Source organism: Monodelphis domestica, chromosome 3, assembly GCF_027887165.1.
Source record: "Monodelphis domestica isolate mMonDom1 chromosome 3, mMonDom1.pri, whole genome shotgun sequence".
NCBI lineage: Eukaryota > Metazoa > Chordata > Mammalia > Didelphimorphia > Didelphidae > Monodelphis > Monodelphis domestica.
In genome coordinates, this window is record NC_077229.1 from 525,567,210 (window position 1) to 525,580,490 (window position 13,281).

General features: G+C 34.8%; 1 long non-coding RNA gene across 1 annotated transcript in view; it reads right to left on the reverse strand.

The window, feature by feature from the left end:
* Positions 1-13,281, reverse strand: part of LOC103099043 (uncharacterized) — a 64,825-nt gene that overhangs the window by 40,843 nt on the left and 10,701 nt on the right. The gene's annotated exons all lie outside the window — the stretch shown is intronic.

The window sequence follows — 13,281 nt, forward strand, 5'->3', positions numbered from 1 at the left end:
GAGTAACTAAACATTATGTCCTTACCAGTCAGTCAATAAGCATTTATAAAATACTTGCTGAAAATAACATAAAATTAACCATGGGTTAATATGACTTTTTAAACAAGAAAAGAAAACCAAATCACTGGCATTAAAAATGAAAAGAGTGAAAATACTACCAATGAAGATGAAAGCAAGGCAATTATTAGGAGTTATTTGCCCAATTATATGCCAAAAAATTCAAGAATGCAAATGAAGTAGAAGAATAAATACAAAAATATAAACTGCCTAGACTATCAGAGAAAGAAATATAATATCTAAATAAATGTATTTTAGAAAAAGAAACTGAACAGACCATAAATTAATTTCATAAGAAAAAAGCATCAGGACCAGATGGATTTACAAGTGAATTTTACCAAACATTTAAAAAAAACTAATTCCAATATTAATAAATTATCTGAAATAATAAAGAGTCTTTCAAAATTGCTTTTGTGGAAGAAATACAGTGCTGATACCTAAACCAGGAAGAGCCAAAATAGAGAAAGATAATTATAGAACAGTGAATTCAGATGCAGAAATCCTAAATAAAATACTCTGTAGGAGACAACAACAATTTATCACAAAAATTATGCATTGCAACCAAACAAGATTTGTGCCAGGTGTGCAGGGATGATTTAACATGAGGAAAATTATCAACGTAATTGAAAGAAACAAAAATCATATGATTATATTGACACAGAAAAGGTTTTTGACCAAGTTCAACACTCATCTATTAAAAAACAATGGAAAGCATAGTTATAAATGGTATTTTTTCTTAAAATGATAAGAAACATTTGCTAAAACCATCAGCCAATATCATTTACAATGGGAATAAGCTAAAAGCCTTTCCCATAAGATAAGGAGTGAAACAAGGATGCCCATTATCGCCAATATTATTCAGTATTCAATTGGAAATGCTAGCTTATAGTAATAAGAGAATAAAAAGAATTGGAAGGAATTAGAATGGGCAAAGATATAATAAAATGATCTCATTTTGTAGTCAATATGATAGTACATGTGGAAAACCCTAAAAATTTAACCAAAAAGTATTTTGAAAATATCAATGATTTTAGCAAAGTAGTAGTATATAATATAGATCTGCATAAATCATCATTTCTGTACATCACCAACAAAATGATGCAAGAAGAAATAGAGATATCCCACTTAAAATAACCATAGACAGAATAAATACCTGGGAGTATAGCTACCAAAATAAACCAAGGAACTATATGAACATAATTATAAAATATGTTTTACACAAAGAAAGTCAGTTTTAAATAATTGAAGAAATATTAACTGTTTGTGGGTAGGAAGATCCAATATAATTAAAATGACAATCTTATGTAAACTAATCTACTTATTCAAAGTCATCCCAATTAACTTACCAAAAACTTTTATTAAATTAGAAAAAATAATAGCTAAATTCATTTGGAAGAGCAAAATGTCAAAAACATCAAGGGAATTAATGAAAAAAATGTAAAGGAAGGAGGTCTAGCAGTACCAGATTTTAAACTATAACAAAACTATCCAGTACCAGCCAAGAAACAGAAAAGTAGATCGGTGGAACAGAATAGACATACAACAAATAGTAGCAAAAGACTGTTGTAAACTTGTAATTGACAAATTTGGAGAGGGGAATTCAGTATTTGGTAAAAAATTGCTGGGAAAATTGGAAAGCAGTTTGGCAAAAACTAGGTATAGACAACTATCTCACACTAAGACAAAATAAAAATGGAAGCATGACCTGGACATAAAAGGAGATATGACTAGCAAATTAGAACACTTAATATATTTTTTCTTGGATAGAGGTCCCATATCTAAAATAGAAAATTTTGTCAGATTTATAAGACTATGAGTCATCCCTCAAATGATAAAATGTCAAAAGATTTGAACAGTTTTTGTATGAAGAAATCAGATTTTTATGTATATATACATGTATATACATATATCTATGGGAAGAAATGTTCTAAATTAGATCTGTGATTAGAAAATCTGATTAGAAAAGTGAAAATCAAAAAAAAAATTCTGAGATAACAATTCACACCAATCAGACTGGCTAAAATTATTTTTAAAAAAGACAAAATGACAGATATTGGAGGGAATATAGAAAAATGGGGACTCTAATACATTGTTGGTGGAACTGTGAAGTGATCCAACCATTTTAGAGAGCAATCTGGAATTCTGCATAGAGATTTATAAAACTGTGTATACCCTTAGTGCCAGAAATACCAATGTTGGGTCTGTATCTCAAGGGGATCAAGGAGAAAGGAAAATGACCTCTCTGTTCTAAAATATTTATAGCAGCTTTCTTTGTGGTGGCAAAGAACTAGAAATTGAGAGGATGTCCATCAACCATCAAAGAATGGCTGAACAATATGTGACATTTAATTGTGATGGAATAGGAGTGCATCATAAAAAATGGTGAGCAGGTTCATTAAAAAACAACATAGTAAGAGCTACATGAAAAATAAAAGGAGTAGAACCAAGAGAGTATTATCTACAGCTACAAAATTAATGTTTGAAGAATAACTTGTGAATATCCACTTCCAGAGAAAGAGTTGACAAATAGAAATACATGAAACATTTTATATATACATACATATAGTTTTTTCTTCAAGCGATGCCTTCTTTCATGTAGCTAACAAGTGATTTTTTTAAAGTCAAGTGATGAAATCAAAAGCCAGTTCATAAATAATTGAGAAGTGAGAAGAATTAGAGGTAGAGTGTACAGACAATTTCCCCCTAGTAATTTAAATGAAAATAGAGGAGAAAATACATAATAATAGTTTGAAGGGATAATAAGGTTCTATAAAGGATTTTAAGGGACATTAATGATTTTATGATTGACATAGCAATAAACATTTAAATTAATTTAGGTAGTATTGCTATTTTATTATATTAGTGTGCCCAATTCTGAGGAATCAATATCTCTTCAATTATTTATCTTATTTTATTTCTGTAAAGACTAAAGCATAGTTACCATGTAATAGCTAAATGTATTGTGGTTGTGGAATATCCAGATATTTAATACAACTATATTTTTTTAATGAAAATTTTTTTCTCTATCTGCTAGATTTTGTTGGAAATAAAAAGACCAATAAAATATCATCTGAACAAAGCTAATAATTTTGTTTCTTCTTCACTACTGATGTTTCTTTTTGCCTCATATCAAATAAAAATGGTGAGTATGGACATTCTTTCTTTTTCCTTATTCTATTTGGAAAGACCACTAGTGTTTCTCCATTACACATTATGCAAGCTCTTGGTTTTAGATATTGGCATAGCAAGGATATGTCCATTTATTACTATGCCTCTTGATATTATAAAAGTAAATGAGTCTTGTATTTATCAAATGCTTTCCCTGTGTCAATTGATATAATCATATGATTTTGTTTGCTATAGGTACAGTATGGTCTGTTCTGTTTATGTGGGCTTTTTTTGTTTGTTTTTCTTTTTTTGTTTTTAAATACCTAACCAACCCTACATTTCTGGTATATATCCAAGAATATATATATATCCAGGATATATATTCTTTCAAATATGTTGTTTCACTCTGTTGGTATTTTTGTTTGATAATTTTGAATCAATATTCACAAGAAACATTGGTCTATAGATTCCTTTTGCTGTTTTTTTCATTCCTGGTTTATTCTTGAACTCTTTGTCTCATAGAAAGGAGATTAGTAGAATGACTTCTTTCCCTATTTTTGTAAAGAATTTGTGTAAAATTGGAATTAATTCTTCTTTGAATGTTTGACAGAATTCGCTGTAAATATGTCCAGGACAAAGATTTTTTTCTTTGATATTTTTTTAATGTCCTATTCTATTTCTTTTACTAACGCTGGATTCTCCAAATTCTTTGTTTTTTCCAGTTAATCTATATGTTTAATTTATATATAAATATATATAATACTGCATAAAATGCATTTTAAAGTTAGTTTCAATAGTATATAATTGGATAAAATAATTTCTAATTTCTTTTCTTTCCATTTTATCTGGTATGAAGCCTTTATAATTTTTAAGGTAATGACTTGATTCTTTTTAAAATCAAAATAGGTACTGCTTCGCCTATTTTAATAGCTTTTTAAAAAATCTTAACTTTCCTGAGTTTTATTTCTTAGATCTAAATAGTTGGGATTTTTTCAATTTGTTGCTTTTCTGGTTTGTTTGGTTGTTTTTTAGTTGTGTACAGATGAATTGACCTGTACTTTCTTTCTTTTGGGGATGCAAATATTTAAAGATACAAAATTTATCAAATGACCATTTTACCCTGGTATGTTTTGGGCATGTTGTCTCACTGTTATAATTTTCTTGGATAGAATTATCCATAGTTTCTTTGATTTGTCCTTTGACACTCACATGTTCTTTAGAATTATATAATTTAATTTTTATTTGTTTGAATATTTTCTTCAAATGTCTTCAATTAATTATAATTTTATTACTTTGTGGTCAGCACCGGATGTATGTTATATTTCTGTTTTTCTACATTTGTTTATGTATTTATTTTCTAACACAAAGTCATTTTTTTAAAAACTCACAGCCGAGATATGTGTATGCTTCTTTCAGTTCCCATTTAGTAATATTCAGAATCTACTTTTTCTTGATTTGGTCATTATTATGAATGTCAATTATTAAGTTGTTCATCCAGTCTTACTGAGGTATTTAAGGCTGATAATCTGTAATAAATGTCCCTATACTGCTGAGTTAATCAAGTTCTTCTGTCTGTGTGGTATTTTTAAACTTCTATTCTTATTCCCTGATCTCGGGGGGTTTATTCTCACTATCGTCGGTCGATACACTTTTAGTCGTCTCTCTTCCAATTTGCTGCTTTATACTAGCCATCAAGTTGAAAATGTAACAAGCTTATTAGATGGTGTGTAACCTCGAAGTAGGATCTGAATGAGTGCCTAAAAGTCTCACTTGTGAATAAATCATTTGTTTTCATTAGATCAACTTTTTAACAGGAATTTTAGCTACTTGGAAGACTTTTTTCCCCTCACTTCTGGTTTTCACCTGTGTTTTACAGAGGTTATTGGTTAGATGGATTCTCGATTAGCAAAGATGTGATAACATATCATAAATCTCTGGAGTTGGGGCAATGAGGTGGCTCAGTGGAGTGAGGGCTGGACTCCAAGATGGGAGATCCGAGGTTCCAATGTCCGGGCATTTCCTAGCTGTGTGACCTTGGGCAAATCACCTAACCCTAGTTGCCTAACTCACCTGCCTAGCAGCAATTCTAAGACAAGGTAAAGGTTTTTAAAACTTCCCTAAGATAGGGCAGAAAAAGTGATATTACCCTAAAAGAAATGTAACCAAGGCCTTTCATCAGGACTTGCATCAAACGACAAGGTTTTGCAGAGGAAACCACTGACAACCACGGACATCCTCGCACACTCCATACGTTACTAACGTAACACGCAAGTTCCCACTGACTGGGAATCACGACCCTTGTCATACTTATTTTCTAGTCCAGAGACCAGGAAGTGAAGGGCGCATCGTTGCAACGTCTGGACGTTTTTCGTTAAGGGATGCTGTTCCAATTCAGCCTGGGACTTTTCCTACTGGGGTATTCATTCAAAGTTTTACCAAACGATAAAAATGAAATAAAATAAAATTCATTTGGCTTGAGTGTAGTGAGCTATGCCACAGAGGCGCACTGATTGATTTGCACACAGTTCTTCTGAACCCATTGCTTGACATTATTACTTTACCTTTTTATTCATGAATCAACTTTGAAATGTCAATTTTTATCCATCAAGTGTGGCTGAGTGACTCCATTAATGGCTAAATTATATTCTGTGAGCCAGATTGTACCCCTAGCTACTCATGTATGCAGCTCCAACAGGCTTTAGGAACACTTAGCATTTATATAGTATCTTTCAATAAAAAAAAAAATCACAGTAAGCAACACAACTATAGTGAGACTTATAGAAAAGAAAGAATAAGAGAATTTTGCTCACATCGGTAAGTTTTTGTGAATTTTTCACATTGCTTTGCTGCCTTTTTATTTGTGCTATTTTTTATTGCTGTTTAGTTCCAAAATAGATCATCCATATTACAGAATATTTTGTTAAAGTTAAATCTAAAAATGAACACTTTTAAATTGAGCATCTCATTTTAAAAAAAAACAGCTTTATCCTATTTATTAAATGGTAGAAGTAAGTTTAAAAATAAAAACATTTTATTTTGTGGATATTCAAAAATGAAAGAAATGTATTTAAGACCAAGTGTTGGAAGCTCTTAATAATTTCTTTCAGGCTATTAATTTTTGAGAGAAGACATGTCATCTGAACAGGAGAAATTCTAATTGGTGGTTTGAGAGAAATCACACCAACTGACATTTTGCCTAATTTTTATCTCTTCTGAAAACATCAAAAGGTTCAGTTTAATTTCAATAATTTAAACCTGACACATTTGAAGTATTCTATACTTGTATATTGAGAGAAATAGGCAAAGGAAAATATGAGCCCTGATTACAGTGAAAGCTGACTAAAATGCCTTACTTTCAGGAGAAAATAGCCAACCATTTCCAGGTAGACTATTTGACTTCTTGGAAGAAGTAATTTAACTAAAATGAGTAAGCATTTTATTCCAAAGAAGAGCTCATTTTATTCAACTTATTCTACCATATGATTGGCTCATTGTGAATAAGCAGAGCTAGAATAAAGCTTGTGCTATCATTGTCCTCAATGATTTAATAATAACTTGTACCTAATCTTTCTAAAAGGCTAAAAGCCCTTTAAAGACATTTGGCTATTCTTCACAGTTTCTCTCATGGGCAGACAGAACTAAGATATTATCCCAGCTTTAAAAGTAAAGAAATTGAGACATTTTAATAGAAAACATTAGATATTAGTCATAAATTAGGTTCACGCCCAAAGTGAAAAGACCAATTTGTATCACTGTGAGAATTTAGTTATATCACAAATACAGACTATCTCCTAAAAAGCTTAAAATTGCCCTAGAATTTGGGGGTCCGACCCGTATTTTGTTATTTCTAAGGCATAACCCTAATCACTATGGTATTACCGTGTCGATGAAAAGGCTGTCCTTACACATTCAAAATGCTTTCCGTGAACAGTGTAAAGACAGGAAGCTACGGTGGAGAAGGGCATCCTTGATGAGTGGATCTGTGCAGTCGTAGGCAAAGGTGATAAAAGTCATTCGAGAGGTAGCTATCATGTTCAGGAAGGTCGAACCAAAGGAGAGAAAGCCTGTAAGTCACGCTGTGAATTGAGGCCCTATATCTATATATGTTTAAAAGATAATAGTGTTATATGAAACTTCACCGGAGAGGCAGCATGGTCATAAGTACAACCTGGCTTCAAGTCCTGCCATCTCAGCACGCTGACTGTGACCACGGACAGGTTTCTGCGTTTGACAAGAGCCCCCTAGACTTCTTATGAGTAAGCACTGAAAAGGAGTGGCATGGATACACTGAGATAGGAGGCTTCCACAGGAGTCGTTTTTCACACTGTCAAACCACGACCACCAACACCAAATGGATCAACTCAATATTCGCTTTATCTCCTTGAGGAAATTCTGTATATAATACCTGTTTCAGCTCATTTCTCCTTTGGGAACCGGAGGTGGAGGGGAGAGGGCCTTATACTATTACTCTAACTTTAAGAGCCAAATGGAATGTTGCAGAAAGTCAGTTTGTGCTGGCAGTTAAGAATCCTTAGAGAAATGTCTTGCAATAAAGTGCTTCTCCCTGTGGAGTCACAGAGAGTGTATGTGTATTATTTTTGATCTAAAGGAATTCTATGAAGAGTCTGTGGGGAACTGACAAGTAGAGTGTATTCTGGAAAGACCATTTCTTGTGATGACTGAAGAGAAGACGAAGTAAATGAGACTAACAACGTATTTCCTGGAAGACTGAACTTGAAGAAAAACAAGAAGGAAGTTCTTTAGAGACTTTAATTAGTGACTTGAATGGGGAAATTGTTTTTCTGAAAATAAAGTCATGTATTATTATATTGAGAGCTTGAGGTGACTCTAGGCGTACTAAATGGTGGGGATACAAATAGAAACTAAAAGAAAGACAACTTCTCTCATGGAGCTTTGGCTCTTAGAGGTGAAGACAATACATAAAAGAGAGCTTAAAAGTGTTAATAAACTATAGGGGAAGGGGAACTGGAGAGAATTTACAGACTAGATTTCAAGTCAATCCACTATATTGCATCATACCAAAATAAAAAGTGTTCGGCAATATGCTCCTTCAGAACATCATAATAATTACTTCACTTTCAATGAACATGTTATGACTAAAGTTGCTTTCTAACTTTGCATAGTTTAGGGTTCCTTAGGGGGCACATCACTGAAAAGTTACAATTAGTTAATAAAAATGCAGTATAAGCACAAAAGATGAAAAAGTGAATCTTCCCTGACTTCTTAGTAAATAAATCTTAATAATTTCAAATATATTATCCTTGGATGTAATTTAACTCCTGTGACAGAGGCTGGCACATAAGGAAAGTGCCAGGATGAAGAGTGTATGGAACTAATCACCTCGATGGAGGAGAGGCCCCAGGAGTTTGGAATCTGGAGGAGAAGACTCTGGCTGGTAGAGGAGTTGGTCTCTCAGTTGGGAGAAGCCAAAGAGAGAAGGTTGAAAAAGACTTTCTCCTGAGGGTTACTCACTTTTTCCTGTCTGAGACTGGAAATCTTTCCCCCTAACATTTCCCAATTGAAAAGACTATTGAAGGGGAAACCTGAGAAAGATATTTTAAATCTCTGTCCAACTTTACTTCTGCTCCTGTTGCCCTGAGTCTGAACTGTGGCCAAGGGGCCAAACCCTAAGTGAGTCAGCCTGACTTTCTCTCAAGGGGCTCAGGCTGCCAAGGCCCGAGTTCCCCCCTAAACTCAAGGAGGGAGGGAAAAGGGTTTTAGATAGAGACAGGCACCCCATTTCCCCCACTTTCCTCTCCCATTCTTTCCTTGCTAGTTATTCCTTTGTATTACCCTGATTGAGTTGACATTAAAATAGTTATTTTTTCCCCAAGCTGTGAATCAAGTGTGAGTGAACCCATCAAGGGGAGACCCTTTCGTCTCGAGTAGTGGAGGGGGGAAAAGAGGGACAGAAGAATCTGGGAGAGCAGACTTATCTAAGGAGGAAAGGCAGAAGGGGGAAAATCTTCAAAAACCCCTCTTCTCTCTCTCTGAGCCAACCTTAAACATCAGCTGCCTACCTTAAACCCCTCTTTGAAAAGGGGAAGATTCTCCTCTCTTTCCCCCTCTCTTTACTGAAAGTCTTACCCCTCTAGTACAAATAAAAAACCCTCTAAGACAAATGGCACCATAGATTTAAAAGAACCCCATTAAAAAAAGCTTTAGTGACCAACTGTCAATTGTAACTCCTAAGGCTAGCAGACATTGTCATTGGCTCTGCCTATGAGTTTCCACACAGGATCAAAAACATCTTGATTCCTGGTGGTGGGAGTAGAAGTCAGTTACCAACTGCCACTCTGGTCAATTGGAAAACTGAGGAAGAGAGGCTATTGTAAAAGGGAGGCAGTATTAGGGCTGTCAGCTTATAGGATCTAGCCATCTTAGATCCTGGTTAGAAGCAAAGCTTGTGAGGATAACAACCATTTTCTACCTGTTAACTCCTGACAGTTAGAGCATAGAAAAGATCTAATGGGAAACATGTTACAACTAATACTGTGGTCTGCTATGGTAGGAATAATTTCAATTTATTGGAGCTACTGTATCATTTATAATACAGTGGCAGGGATGATAGACAATGTTCTGGGGACATTAACCAATATGACTATGAGATAGACACAGTTACCAATGAATTATCTAGATGTAAATTACCTCTGGCAAATCATATTGCAAGTCTATGTTGTGTTTGTAACAATGACTAACATCTTAAAACATCAAAGCTGGTGCCAACCTGATCTTCCAAAAGAAAACTACACACACGCTAGTCATTGATAATAGATTAGAGGCATTGTTTGGTCAGATCCCTATTATAACTGAGATATGCCAGGATTACATGCAGAAAAAACAAGGCATGGGGAAGGGAACTGACGTGGAGACTGGGGACAACACAGGGCAGGCTGATAAGGACAATGTAGTTTTTAATACTAATATTGGGATACCATTAGGGGCAATAGGGCGAAATGACTTTGCCAATAACATATAGACACAAAACAACAAGGCACCAACTAATGCATCTGCTAACAATCTTTCAAATGCATCAAAGGCTCAAAAGATTATGCCTTTGCGTGATGTAGCTAAGGTCACTTATAACTCTGGCATCTTACATGCAAAGGTTCATAAGTCATTCACCACCCATGGATTAGAGTCTTTATATAAACACATGCCTAAATTTTTTATTAGAGCCTTATCTCACAGTTAAATAACTAAAAAGAACATTTTGCCTCTATGAACCAGATTTTGAGGATGTAGAAATTCTTTTATTTGAACTTTTTACTCCCCAGGAAAATAAAAACTTTATTGAGCAAACTAGAAAAGATTCCTCACTCACAAGCTGGCCAGAAGTTCTTGAGGATCTGGATTTTTCTAATCTAAGATCAATGACTTATTTAAGAAAATGCCATGAGGATCTATTGCAGGGAATGAAGCAATTGTCAGAAAGACCCAATGCATGGGCAAAATTTGACAGATTATCCCAAGGAAAAAATGAATACCCAAGCACATTTATCAATCACCTTATGGAAAAAATTGAGAGACTGTTGGGTTTTAACCCTGTTTCAAAAGAATCAGAGGCACATGTGAGGAGACAATTTCTCAAGGGCTGTGATAAGCACTTGAGGGATTTCTTCAAGAACTATTGCCTTAAGTTTAACACCATCTCACTTAATGAACTCAGGGACATTGCCACCTATCTACATGATAATGGAGTAGATCAGGACAGGGAAAAGGATGATCTAAAGAAAAAACTCTAAGAGACCAATGAAATATTAAGGCAGAAAGAATTACAGGAGGTTAAGAACCTGGCTACAATTAAGACATTTAACATACAAACCACACAGTATAGACAGACACCCCAATGTCAACAGAGGGTGAAAAGAGACACAAGGACTTGCTTTTCATGTTCTCGTCAGGGACACATAGTAAGAAAATGCCTGATGAAACATTGCTATGAACAGGGCCAAAATAAGAGAGATGGGAAAAGTCAAAATGCATATTATCAAGGAAAAGAATATACTAACAAAAACTATGGGAGTCAGGACTCTAATAGCAAGTAGTGTTACTCTCATTGAATACTAAGAGAACAGGAGACCCCAGACCTGAAATCCATGGAAGCAACAATAACTTCTAGAGCAAAACCCCATCATTCAGAAGTTGTAGCAAGAAATAATCATTATACTTCACGATGCCAAGCTCTCGCATTATCTAGTAAAAAAGAGACGAATAGGGGACGTACCTGAGGGAGGAAAGATGAGGGCATAAGCATAAAGGGAAAAAAGGGATATGGTAGAAAGGAAAAAGAAGGCTTTAAAATGTTAGTGGTGGAGAAATAGATAGTTGGGCCAGATGCCAAGGGAAGCAACTTAAGTACTAAACAAAAGTCTATAATTGAGATGGAGGGAGAAATTACACACCTAATAATAGCAGACATGAAACATGACATTTATGGTTCACAATACATGGGCACACAAAACTGCATGGAGAAAAGCAAAGAACATATTAAAACCTTCTTGGAAAATTTCTTAGCTTGCAGAATAGGTCTAGGGAGTGGAAAATCAAACAGGACTAGCAAATCTTTAAAACAGCAACTTAAGTATCCACACCATTCTGACAAGATAGCCAAATGAGACATTGTTGCAAGAGACTTTGAAGCTGATATATTTATACATCTAAGAGGGGAAAGAAAGACAAATGAGGGAAGAACTAACTTAAATCCAAAAGCCAAAGACTTTTACCCACGAAATCCTATAACGCTCAAAGACACCAGTTCTGGGGATAGGTTTAGAACAGATCAATACCAAAATTCCAATGACTGTCTATTCCCTGAACCAGAGACTGCAAAACAATCTAAGGGAATGGGAACAGAAGAGTCTTTGATAATGAAACATCATCCAAGCAGTTCTCAAACTGAAATGAACACAAACACAAACTCTGAGCAAGCTGCTAGCTCACAGACAGCAGTGGTCCAAAGTGATACAGAGCTCGTTAATAATAGTGCATCGAATGAGGGTGGAATAACTGAAGAGGGGTAGATTACACTATAATATCTGGAGAGCCTGAAACATCTACTATTTATACATGTGCATTACAAACCATGGAGCAAGAAAAGGTTCTGATGATAATAGGAAACCTGTGCATGTAAACACCACAATAGTTAATTTCCAAGAGACTCCAGAGCCATATCTTGGGACAGAAGTGGGAGAACAGAATTACAAAGATCTCGCTGATACAGGGGAAAGTGAATCTGTAGCGAAGTCATTCCCAGAAGATACCACCATAGAGGGAATGGTTTCTATGTCAACAGATTCACAGGAGGGAGCAGAAAAACTAGAACCTGTGCACTCTGTTAACATAATAGCAGATCCTCAGGAAGCAGTAAACCCACAAAAATAAAATCTGTCACCACAGAACACAGAATTAGAACATATTACTGGTCAACAGCTAGAAAAAGAATTGGGAAATATATAAATCATTGAAATAGGGTCAGACCAAGACACAAAACCTGATTTAACAACACCTGACACAGAATTACAACAGATCACTGGACAAAAGCTAGTGAAAGACATGGAGAGTACAGAAATCAGTGACCAAGAGTCAGACTCTGATCCAGATGATTCAGTACCAAATGGTACAATAATAGTTGACCAAAACAGTGATGAAGAACAAGAACCCTTTCAGTACTAGAAGCTCTATGATAAAGTTCACAAAGATTTGGATGAGTGGGACACAAACTGGCATAGTGAACACCTGAATTCAGAACAAACTTTTTTTTTTCTGATTCTGATTCTTGTGAAGCAATTGAAAACATAGGGGACTCTTTATCACTAGAGGAAATACTGTATATGGCAGGAATCAGTAGTTATGAAGAATTTGTAAGAAATCTGACTTAGGGGACAGTGCCACTGAATTGGATGTAATCTGATAGAGAACAAACTGAAGAAGAGATAGGCAATGAAATGCTATGATTACATCTACTTTATCCAACCTTGAGCATCCCATAACACAACCGATACCATCTATTGAGAAGACTTGGTACCAGGACTGGTTTGAGTTCTATAGGGTAGCAAATAACATGAAACCTTATAAGAACCCAGACTGCTACTA